Genomic DNA, 13095 nt, shown 5'->3' with positions numbered 1-13095 from the left:
GAAAGGATGTTGAATTTTGTCAAATGCCTTTTCTGCATCAATCAAGATGATCATGTGGTTTTTCTGCTTTGATTTGTTGATATGGTGTATTACATTAATTGATTTTCTTATGTTGAACCATCCTTGCATACCTGGGATGAATCCTGCTTGCTCATGGTGTATACTTCTTTTGATATGCTGTTGAATTTGATTTGCAAGAATTTTGTTGAGGATTTTTGCATCTATGTTCATAAGAGAGATTGGTCTGTAGTTTTCTTTTTTTGTAGTATCTTTGTCTGGCTTTGGTACAAGGGGTGATGCTGGCTTCACAGAATGAGTTAGGTAGCTTTCCTTCCTCTTCAGTTTTTTTGAAGAGTTTGAGCAGGGTTGGTACGAATCCTTTCTTGCATGTTTGGTAGAATTCACATGTGAAGCCCTCTGGTTCTGGACTTTTCTTTTGGGGGAGCGTCTTAATGACTGATTCAGTTTATTAACTTATGATTGGTTTGTTGAGGTCGTCTATTTCTTCTTGAGTCAGTGTTGGTTGTTCATGCCTTTCTAGGAAGTTGTCCATTTCATCTACATTGTCAAGTTTATTAGCATAAAGTTGCTCATAGTATCTTCTCATTACTTCCTTTATTTCTGTGGGATTAGTGGTTATGTCTCCTCTTCCATTTCTGATTTTATTTATTTGCATCCTCTCTCACCTTTTTTGTCAACCTCGCTAAAGGTCCATCAATCTTATCGATTCTCTCAAAGAACCAACTTCTGGTTTTGTTGATTTTCTCGATTATTTTCATGTTCTAAATTTCATTTATTTCTGCTCTAATCTTCATTATTTCTTTCCTTTTGCTTGCTTTGGGGTTAGTTTGCTGTTCTTTCCTAGTTCTTCCAAGTAGACAGTTAATTCCTCAATTTTTGCTCTGTCTTCTTTTTTGATATAGGCATTTAGGGCAATAAATTTCCCTTCTAGCACTACCTTTGCTGCATCCCATAAATTCTGATATGTTGTGTTTTCATTTTCATTTGCCTTGAGATATTTACTGATTTCTCTTGTAATTTCCTCCTTGACCCACTGGTTGTTTTAAGGGTGTGTTGTTGAGCCTCCATATATTTGTGAATTTTTCTGGCAGTCTGCCTGTTACTGATTTCCAACTTCATTCCTTTATGATCTGAGAAAGTGTTTTGTATGATTTCAATCTTTTTAAATCTATTAAGACTTGCTTTATGACACAGCATATGGTCTATCCTTGAGAATGATCCATGAGCACTTGAGAAAAAGGTATATCCTGCTGTTGTGGGGTGTAATGTTCTATAAATGCCTGTTAAGTCTAGCTGATTTATTGTATTACTCAAATTTTCTGTTTCTTTATTGATCCTCTATCTACACATTCTGTCCATTGATGAGAGTGGGGAATTGAGGTGTCCAGCTATTATGGTAGATGTGTCTATTTCTCTTTTCACTGTTTGCCTCATGTATTTTGGAGCATTCTGGCTCGGTGCATGAATATTTATGATTGTTATGTCTTCTTGTTGAATTTTTCCTTTTATTAATACATATTGTCCCTCTTTGTCTCTTTTAACTGTTTTACATTTGAAGTCTAATTTGTTGAATATTAGTGTAGCTACTCCTGCTCTTTTCTGATTGCCGTTTGCATGAAATAACTTTTCCCACCTTTCACTTTCAACCTATGTTTATCCTTGGGTCTGAGATGCGTTTCCTGAAGACAGTATACAGATGGATCCTGTTTTTTGATCCATTCTGCCAGTCTGTCTTTTGATTGGGGAGTTTAATCCATTAACATTTAGTGTTATTACTGTATGGGCAGTACGTTCTTCGACCATTTCGCCTTTTGGGTTTTTGGTCGTATCTAATTTTTCTTCTTTTTACCTTTGCTGATAGTCTTCATTTCTACACTCTCCTCCACACCTCTTTCTCCTGTCTTTTCGTATCTGTCTCTAGTGCTCCCTTTAGTATTTCTTGCAGAGTTGGTCTCTTGGTCACAAATTCTCTCAGTGAAAATGTTTTAATTTCTCCCTTATTTTTGAAGGACAGTTTTGCTGGATATAGAATTCTTGGTTGGCAGTTTTTCTCTTTTACTAATTTAAATACATCATCCCACTGTCTTCTCACCTCCATGGTTTCTTCTGAGAAATCTACACAGAGTCTTATTGGGTCTCCCTTCTATGTGATGGATTGCTTTTCTCTTGCTGCATTCAAGAGTCTCTCTTTCGGGGGCCAAGATGGCGGCGTAGTAAGGTATGTGCGTCTTAGTTCCTCCTCCAAAGCAACTACTAGGTGAATTGAAACAGTGCAGAGCAGCTCCTGGGGCTACGGCAGGGAATGGACACACAGCGTACCCCAGTCTGGACTGGCTAGTCTGACTGCGAGACTCGGCTGCGGTGAGATCCCCGAGCGGCGCGCGATTTCCCAAGCAGCGGCAGCTGCGGCGGCCGGAGCTACTCCCTCCCTCCTTCCCGGGCCGACTGAGAGTCTCGGAGAGGCAAGTTTCCCAAGCCGAGGCGGCCGGCGCCCCTCTTTTGCGGGCAGCTTCAAGTCTCGGCTTTGAGTCCGCGGCTGCGAGTCTCTGATCAGAGGGCTATCCAAGCCGCGGTGGCCCTCCCCCGCGGGCGGCTTCCTGGTCCAGTGGCGAATTCCCCAGGTCCGCTGCGGCCGGCGACCAGCCACAGGGTCCCCTCAAGCCGCGGCGGCTGATGTCCCCACCACGCGCGGCCCTCTGAACGAATGGAGAGAATTGGATCGGAAATCCCCAGGTCGCAGAGATCGGTGACCGGGGGGATCCATTCCAAACACGTGAGACAAACGTGTGCCACAAGCGCCACCTACTGGGAAGGGTAAGAAAAACAGAACCCAGAGATTTCACAGAAAAATCTTACAACCTTATTGGGTCCGACACCCAGGGAAATCTGACTGAATGCCCAGACGCCGGCAGCAGAAGATAACGGTCCACGCTCAGAAGATTGAGATTTGGCCCAGTCAAAGGAACAAACCAATAGTTCAAATGAGATACAAGAGCTGAGACAACTAATGCTGAATATACGAACAGAAATGGAAAACCTCTTCAAAAATGAAATCGATAAATTGAGGGAGGACATGAAGAGGACATGGGCTGAACATAAATAAGAAATAGAAAAACTGAAAAAACAAATCACAGAACTTATGGAAGTGAAGGATAAAGTCGAAAAGATGGAAAAAACAATGGATACCTACAATGATAGATTTAAAGAGACAGAAGATAAAATTAGCGATTTGGAGGATGGAACATCTGAATTCCAAAAAGAAACAGAAACTATCAGGAAAAGAATGGAAAAATTTGAACAGGGTATCAGGGAACTCAAGGACAATATGAAGCACACAAATATACGTGTTGTGGGTGTCCCAGAAGGAGAAGAGAAGGGAAAAGGAGAAGAAAAACTAATGGAAGAAATTATCGCTGAAAATTTCCCAACTCTTATGAAAGACCTAAAATTACAGATCCAAGAAGTGCAGCGCACCCCAAAGAGATTAGACCCAAATAGGCGTTCTCCAAGACACTTACTAGTTAGACTGTCAGAGGTCAAAGAGAAAGAGAGGATCTTGAAAGCAGCAAGAGAAAAACAATCCATCACATACAAGGGAAACCCAATAAGACTATGTGTAGATTTCTCAGCAGAAACCATGAAAGCTAGAAGACAGTGGGATGATATATTTAAATTACTAAAAGAGAAAAACTGCCAACCAAGACTCCTATATCCAGCAAAATTATCCTTCAAAAATGAGGGAGAAATTAAAACATTCTCAGACAAAAAGTCACTGAGAGTATTTGTGACCAAGAGACCAGCTCTGCAAGAAATACTAAAGGGAGCACTAGAGTCAGATACGAAAAGACAGAAGAGAGAGGTATGGAGAAGAGTGTAGAAAGAAGGAAAATCAGATATGATATATATAATACAAAAGGCAAAATGTTAGAGGAAAATATTATCCAAACAGTAATAACACTAAATGTCAATGGACTGAATTCCCCAATCAAAAGACATAGATTGGCAGAATGGATTAAAAAACAGGATCCTTCTATATGCTGTCTACAGGAAACACATCTTAGACCCAAAGATAAACATAGGTTGAAAGTGAAAGGTTGGGAAAAGATATTTCATGCAAATAACAACCAGAAAAGAGCAGGAGTGGCTATACTAATATCCAACAAGTTAGACTTCAAATGTAAAACAGTTAAAAGAGACAAAGAAGGACACTATATACTAATAAAAGGAACAATTAAACAAGAAGACATACAATCATAAATATTTACGCACCGAACCAGAATGCCCCAAAATACGTGAGGAATACACTGCAAACACTGAAAAAGGAAATAGACACAAATACCATAATAGTTGGAGACTTCAATTCCCCACTCTCATCAATGGACAGAACATCTAGACAGAGGATCAATAAAGAAATAGAGAATCTGAATATTACTATAAAGGAGCTAGACTTAACAGACATTTATAGGACATTACATCCCACAACAGCAGGATACACCTTTTTCTCAAGTGCTCATGGATCATTCTCAAAGATAGACCATATGCTGGGTCACAAAGCAAGTCTTAACAAATTTAAAAAGATTGAAATCATACACAACACTTTCTCGGATCATAAAGGAATGAAGTTGGAAATCAATAATAGGCGGAGTGCCAGAAAATTCACAAATACGTGGAGGCTCAACAACACACTCCTAAAAACGAGTGGGTCAAAGAAGAAATTGCTAGAGAAATTAGCAAATACCTCTAGGCGAATGAAAATGAAAACACAACATATCAAAACTTATGGGACGCAGCAAAGGCATTGCTAAGAGGGAAATTTATTGCCCTAAATGCCTATATCAGAAAAGAAGAAAAGGCAAAAATGCAGGAATTAACTGTCCACTTGAAAGAACTGGAGAAAGAACAGCAAACTAATCCCAAAGCAAGCAAAAGGAAAGAAATAACAAAGATTAGAGCGGAAATAAATGAAATTGAAAACATGAAAACAATAGAGAAAATCAGTAAGGCCAGAAGTTGGTTCTATGAGAAAATCAATAAGATTGATGGGCCCTTAGCAAGATTGCAAAAAGAAGAAGAGAGAGGATGCAAATAAATAATATGAGAAATGGAAGAGGAGACATAACTACTGACCTCACAGAAATAAAGGAGGTAATAACAGGATACTATGAACAACTTTACACTAATAAATACAACAATTTAGATGAAATGGATAGGTTCCTGGAAAGACATGAACAACCAACTTTGACTCAAGAAGACATAGATGACCTCAACAAACCAATCACAAGTAAAGAAATTGAATCAGTCATTCAAAAGCTTCCTAAAAAGAAAAGTCCAGGACCAGACGGCTTCACATCTGAATTCTATCAAGCATTCCAGAAAGAATTAGTACCAACTCTCCTCAAACGCTTCAAAAAAATCGAAGCGGAGGGAAAACTACCTAATTCATTCTATGAAGCCAACATCACCCTCATACCAAAACCAGGCAAAGATATTACAAAAAAAGAAAACTACAGGCCAATCTCTGTAATGAATATAGATGCAAAAATCCTCAATAAAATTCTAGCAAATCGTATCCAACAACACATTAAAAGAATTATACATCATGACCAAGTAGGATTCATCCCAGGTATGCAAGGATGGTTCAACATAAGAAAATCAATTAATGTAATACACCATATCAACAAATCAAAGCAGAAAAGTCACATGATCATCTCAATTGATGCAGAGAAGGCATTTGACAATATTCAACATCCTTTCCTGTTGAAAACAGTTCAAAGGATAGGAATACAAGGGAACTTCCTTAAAATGATAGAGGGAATATATGAAAAACCCACAGCTAATATCATCCTCAATGGGGAAAAATTGAAAACTTTCCCCCTAAGATCAGGAACAAGACAAGGATGTCCACTATCACCACTATTATTCAACATTGTGTTGGAGGTTCTAGCCAGAGCAATTAGACAAGAAAAAGAAATACACGGCATCAAAATTGGAAAGGAAGAAGTAAAACTATCACTGTTTGCAGACGATATGATACTATACGTTGAAAACCCGGAAAAATCCACAACAAAACTACTAGAGCTAATAAATGAGTACAGCAAAGTAGCAGGTTACAAGATCAACATTCAAAAATCTGTAGCATTTCTATACACCAGCAATGAACAAGCGGAGGGGGAAAACAAGAAACGAATCCCATTTACAATTGCAACTAAAAGAATAAAATACCTAGGAATAAATTTAACTAAAGAGACAAAAAACCTGTATAAAGAAAACTACAAAAAACTGCTAAAGGAAATCACAGAAGACCTAAAATGATGGAAGGGCATACCGTGTTCATGGATTGGAAGACTAAATATAGTTAAGATGTCAATCCTACCTAAATTGATTTACAGATTCAATGCAATACCAATCAAAATCCCAACAACTTATTTTTCAGAAATAGAAAAACCAATAAGCAAATTTATTTGGAAGGGCAGGGTGCCCCGAATTGCTAAAAACATCTTGAGGAAAAAAAACGAAGCTGGAGGTCTAGCGATGCCGGACTTAAAGGCATATTATGAAGCCACAGTGGTCCAAACAGCATGGTACTGGCATAAAGATAGATATATTGACCAATGGAATTGAATAGAGTGCTCAGATATAGACCCTCTCATCTATGGACATTTGATCTTTGATAAGGCAGTCAAGCCAACTCACCTGGGACAGAACAGTCTCTTCAATAAATGGTGCCTAGAGAACTGGATATCCATATGCAAAAGAATGAAAGAAGACCCATATCTCACACCCTACACAAAAGTTAACTCAAAATGGATCAAAGATCTAAACATTAGGTCTAAGACCATAAAACAGTTAGAGGAAAATGTAGGGAGATATCTTATGAATCTTACAATTGGAGGCAGTTTTATGGACCTTAAACCTAAAGCAAGAGCACTGAAGAAGGAAATAAATAAATGGGAACTCCTCAAAATTAAACACTTTTGTGCATCAAAGAACTTCATCAAGAAAGTAGAAAGACAGCCTACACAATGGGAGACAATATTTGGAAACGACATATCAGATAAAGGTCTAGTATCCAGAATTTATAATGAGATTGTTCAACTCAACAACAAAAAGACAGCCAACCCAATTACAAAATGGGAAAAAGACTTGAATAGACACCTCTCAGAGGAGGAAATACAAATGGCCAAAAGGCACATGAAGAGATGCTCAATGTCCCTGGCCATTAGAGAAATGCAAATCAAAACCACAATGAGATATCATCTCACACCCACCAGAATGGCCATTATCAACAAAACAGAAAATGACAAGTGCTGGAGAGGATGCGGTGAAAGAGGCACACTTATCCACTGTTGGTGGGAATGTCAAATGGTGCAACCAATGTGGAAGGCAGTTTGGTGGTTCCTCAAAAAGGTGAATATAGAATTGCCATACGACCCAGCAATACTATTACTGGGAATCTACTCAAAGAAATTAAGGGCAAAAGCTCAAACGGACATTTGCACACCAATGTTTATAGCAACGTTATTTACAATTGCATAGAGATGGAAACAGCCAAAATGCCCATCAACAGACGAGTGGCTAAACAAACTGTGGTATATACACATGATGGTATATTATGCAGCTTTAAGGCAGGATAAACTTATGAAGCATGTGATAACATGGATGGACGTAGAGAACATTATGCTGAGTGAGTCTAGCCAAAAGCTAAAAGACAAATACTGTATGGTCCAAATGATGTGAATCGACACTCGAGAATAAACTTGGAATATGTCATTGGTAATAGAGTTCAGCAGGAGTTAGAAACAGGGTAAGATAATGGGTAATTGGAGCTGATGGGATACAGACTGTGCAACAGGACTAGATACAAAAACTCAAAAATGGACAGCACAATAATACCTAATTGTAAAGTAATCATGTTAAAACACTGAATGAAGCTACATCCGAGCTATAGGTTTTTGTTTTGTTTTGTTTTGTTTTGTTTTGTTCTTACTATTATTACTTTTATTTTTTTCTCTATATTAACATTCTATATCTTTTTCGGTTGTATTGCTAATTCTTCTAAACCGATGCAAATGTACTAAGAAACGATGATCATGCATCTATGTGATGATGTTAAGAATTACTGATTGCATATGTAGAATGGTATGATTTCCAAAAAAAAAAATAGACAGCACAATACTACCTAATTGTAGTGTAATTATGTTAAAACACTGAATGAAACTGCATCTGAGCTATAGTTTTTTTTATTTCTTATATATTTTTGTATTTTTTATTTTTATTTTTTCTCCATATTATCATTTTATTTCTTTTTCTGTTGTCTTGCTATTTCTTTTTCTAAATCGATGCATATGTACTAAGAAATGATGATCATATATCTGTGTGATGATATTAAGAATTACTGATTGCATATGTAGAATGGAATGATTTCTAAATGTTGTGTTAATTTTTTTTAATTAATAAAAAAATGTAAAAAAAAAAAGATTCTCTCTTTCTCTTTGACATCTGACATTGTGATTAGTAAGTGTCTTGGAGCACGTCGATTTGGATCTGTTCTGTTTGGAATAAGAGTTGTGAAATTTTCAGTGATAATTCCTTCCATTAGTTTTCTCCTCCTTTTCCCTTCTCTTCTTCTTCTTGAACACCCAGAACATGTATATTCATGCTCTTCATGTTCTCATTCAGTTCCTTGAGTCCCTGCTCATAGTTTTCCGTTCTTTCCCCTATATTCTCTTTTGCTTGTCGGATTTCAGATGTTCCGTCTTCCAGTTCACTAATCCTAAATTCTTTGATTTGTTTTTTCAGACTTTCGATTTCTTCTTTTTGTTTTTTCCTTGCCTTCTTTATATCCTCCCTCAATTCATTGATTTGATTTTTGATGAGGTTTTACATGTCTATTTGAGCATTCTGAATTAATTGTTTCAGTTCCTGTATCTCTTTGAATTGTTGGTTTGTTCTTTGACTGGGCCTTGTCTTCAGTTTTCCTATTATGATTCATTATTTTTTGCCGGTGTCTTGGCATTTAATTACCTTAATTGGTTTATTCTGGAGATTGTTTTCACTTTTTTTACCTAGGAGTTTCTTACTGCATGACTTTGTTGTCTGTCTGTTTTTCAACATTCAGTTCAGCTTATTCTGGACTTCTAGCTTAGGTTTTGTTTAACAGACCAGAATTTTTCAGTTATTGTTTTCTTATTTCTTGCCCTGCCTGTATGGTGCCTTTTTCCCCCACTTAGGAGGATCTCCTTAGGTAGTATAGACCCCAGCCAGATTTCCCAGACCAGACTGGCCTCCTGTCAGCAGGAAAGAATCACCTCCATCAATTTTCCTTGAGGGTGAGACCCAGCAGATTGAAAGACTTTTCTATGAAGCCTCTGGGCTCTCTGTTTTTCCTATCGTGCCTAGTATGTGGCACTTGTCAGCATGCAGGTACCACCAGCTTAAAATGATGTGTGGTACCTTTAACTTCAGGCGACTCTTCCTCTTGGGGGCGTGGTGGAGACAGAGGAGAGGTTGTAGTCTGTTTTTAATTGCTTCACTTTTCCAGACCCTGGGGTCTGAATTCCTTGACGGAAGGATTCCACCTGAGTTGGGCCCCACCCTCTTCTGGGGAAGGAACAGGCTCCAGACAAACACTCAAACAAGCTTAATTCTGCCTATGCCTGGGACAGTGGAGCCTGGGAAGCCTTGCAGCTGTATCCAATGAGCAGTCAAGCTGTAGAAACACAGACACCAAAACGAAAGAAAAATCCTTTTCAGAGCAGGACCCTCGTTCCTTGGGTTTGCCAATCAAGGTTGCTCCGTATATCTCCAAATCCTATGTACCCCCTCCTTTCCTTCAGGGCTAGACCTTTTCAAATCCCAAAAAACCTCTGTTTTTCGTTTGATTTTTTTTCTTCTTTTTCTGTCAGCTCTGCCCCCTCTGCGCTGGGGTAAAAACCAGCAACCTCAGCATTTACTCGAGGTTCAGCTCAGCTGGGGGCCTATTTTTAGTAGTCAGAATTTGTTCATTAATTCTGCAGTTTGGTTGCGTTCAGCCCCAGCTGCTAGTAAAGTCCCTTTCCTTTCTTTTCTGAAAAGCAGTCTGTAGGGGTTGGGAGGGGGTACCGGCCACCGTGGCTTGGGGAACTCACGGCTCTTGGTGGGCTCTCAGTTGGTCCAGCTGGTCCAGAGTGGGGTACACTGTGTTCTGTACTGTACCTGGCTATTTTTTTTTAACATGGGCCAGCACCGGGAGTCGAACCCGGGTCCTCGGGCATGGTAGGTAAGCATTCTTACCTGCTGCGCCACCGTGGCCCACCCCCTGGCTATTTATTAACTGCTCTGAAGGACACACTAAATCCCATACCTTGCTAAGCCTCCATCTTGGCCCCTCCTCCAAATTTATTATTTTTAATCCCTATGTTTTACTCATCTGTTCATACCATAGATAAAAGGAGCATCAGACACAAGCTTTTCACAACCACACAGTCACATTCCGAAAGCTATGTCATTATACAATCATCTTCAAGAAACATAGCTACTGGAACACAGCTCAACATTTTCAGGCTCTTCCCTCCAGCCTCTCCAATATACCTTAACTAAAAAGGTGATGTCTGTATAATGTGTAAGAATAACCTCAAGGATAACCTCTTCACTCTGTTTGAAATCTTTTAACCATTGACACTTTTTTGTCTCATTTCTCTCTTCCCCCTTTTGGTCGAGAAGGTTTTCTCAATCCCTTGATGCTGAGTCCTAGCTCAGCATCTCTAGGATTTCTGTCTCACATTGCCAGGAAAGTTTACACCCCTGGGAGTCATGACCCCTGTAGAGAGGGGGAGGGCAGTGTCTTGTTGCCTGAAAGAGAGAGAGGCCACAACTGAACAATGAAAGAGCTTTTCTGTGCGTGACTCTTATGCCTAATTTTAAGTAGGTTTAGCCTATCCTTTGTGGGGATAAGTTTCATATGAACAAATCCCAAGATTGAGAGTTTGGCCTATTGTTTTGGTTGTCCCCACTCTTTGTGAGAATATCAGGAATTCTCCACCTGGGGAAGTAGAATTTTCCCCCTTTCTCACCATTCCCCCATGGGGACTTTGCAAATACTTTTTTTGTTCATTGTTCAAATCATTCTGGGATTTATTGGGGCATCACTCTGGACAAATCTACAAACTCATGCCCTACTCAAGGTTCCATGTACTTATGGTGTTCAATTAAACTGTCCACATAAATTATATTATGAAATGCACTAATCAAATTATAAATTTTGTATCAAATAAATATTTTTTGCTTTAGTCCTACACATAAGTTAAAGTTTTAAAATATGAATTACCATCTGTTTTCAACACCCTGCATTATTGACATTCCTTTGTTCTTCCTCATGCAGAAGCGTTTTTAAATTTGTACACTTAGTCACTCTCATTGTACACTCTAGGCATTCCTAAATTATACCATCTCAGTCTTTATTGTCTGTCTTTCCTTCTGCTTTCATTTGTGCCCCCTGCCCTCCTCCCTCTATCATTCTCATGTTCAGTTTCATTCAGCATACTAACATTATTGTATTACAGTTAGGTAGTATTGTGCTATCCATTTCTGAATTTTTAAAATCAGTACGGTTGTGCAATCTTTCTCCCTTCAGCTCCAATTACCAAATATCTGCCCTGTTTCTATCTCCTTATGGTCTCTATTCTTAACTGAAGTTCTCCAAGTTCGTTCACTAATATTAGTTCATATCATTGAGACCATACAGTATTTGTCCTTTTGTTTCTGGCTTATCTCATTCAGCATGTGTAGGAAGATTTTTTGATGACTGATTGAATCTCTTTGCTTGTGATTGGTTTGTTGAGCCCTTCTATTTCTTCTTGAGTCAGTGTAGCTTGTATGTGTGTTTCTAGGAATTTGTCCATTTCATCTAAGTTGCTGAGTTTGTTGGTGTTTAGTTCACAGTATCCTCTTGTTATTTCTTCAGGATCTGTGGTATCGCACCTCTTCTCAGTTCTGATTTTGTTTGTTTGCATCCTTTCTTTTTTTCTTTGTCAGTCTTTCTAGTGGTCCGTCAGTTTTATTGGTTTTCTCAAAGAACCAACTTTTGGTTTTATTGGTTCTTTCTATTGTTCTTTTGTTCTCCCATTCATTTAATTCTGCCTTAATCTTTATAATTTCTCTTCCTCTATTTGCTTTGGGGTTAGTTTGCTCTTCTTTCTCAAATTCTTCCAGTTAAGTCCTCGATTTTTCTCTTTCTTGTTTTTTTAATATAGGGTGGATAATTTAGGGCAATAAATTTTCCACTCTCCACAACCTTTGCCACATCCTATAAGTTCTGATATGTTATTTCTCATTTTCATTCATCTCCAAATAGCTACCGATTTCTCAAGCAATTTCTTCCTTGACCCACTGGTTGTTTATGAGTATGTTATTTAATCTCCATATATTTGTGGATGTTCTTGTTCTTTGGTGATTATTGAGATCCACCTTCATTCCATTGTGATCAGAGAAAGTGCTTTAAATAATTTCAGTGTTATTACATTTATAAAGACCTGTTTTGTGCCTGAGCATATGAACTGTTCTGGAGAATTTTCCTCGAACACTAGAGAAGAATGTATATCCTTGGGTTTTGGGGTGCAATGACCTATATGTGTCTCTTTGGTCTAGTCTAATTAATTTATCAAATTGTTTAAGCTTTCTATTTCATTGTTAATCTGTCTGGTTGTCCTATCTATAGAGGAGAGTGGTATATTGAAGTCCCTTACTATTATTGTTGAAATATCTGTTACTCCCTTCACTTTTGCCCGTTGCTATCTCCTTGATTGGGAGCATAAGTATTTATGGTTATTATTTCTTCTTGGTGAATTGCCCCTTAAATTAAAATATAGTGTCCTTCTTTGTCTCTTATGATGTCTTTACATTTAAAGTCTATTTTGTCCGATATTAGTATAACTGCTTCTGCTTTCTTTTGCTTACAACTTGCGAGGAAAATCTTTTCCATCCTTTCACTTTCAATCTATTTGTGTCTAAGGTGAGGCTCTTGTAGGCAGCATATAGGTGGATTGTATTTTTAAATCCATTTTGCCTATCTGTATCTTTAATTGGTAAATTTAGTCC

At 38.3% G+C, this 13095-nt stretch overlaps 1 protein-coding gene across 13 annotated transcripts in view; it reads left to right on the top strand.

The window, feature by feature from the left end:
• The window catches only part of ZMYM4 (zinc finger MYM-type containing 4), a 273687-nt gene that overhangs the window by 136856 nt on the left and 123736 nt on the right, over positions 1 to 13095 (top strand). The gene's annotated exons all lie outside the window — the stretch shown is intronic.

This window comes from Tamandua tetradactyla, chromosome 2, assembly GCF_023851605.1.
Source record: "Tamandua tetradactyla isolate mTamTet1 chromosome 2, mTamTet1.pri, whole genome shotgun sequence".
In the NCBI taxonomy this organism is placed as follows: domain Eukaryota; kingdom Metazoa; phylum Chordata; class Mammalia; order Pilosa; family Myrmecophagidae; genus Tamandua; species Tamandua tetradactyla.
This window is presented reverse-complemented; position numbering and strand designations above follow the sequence as displayed.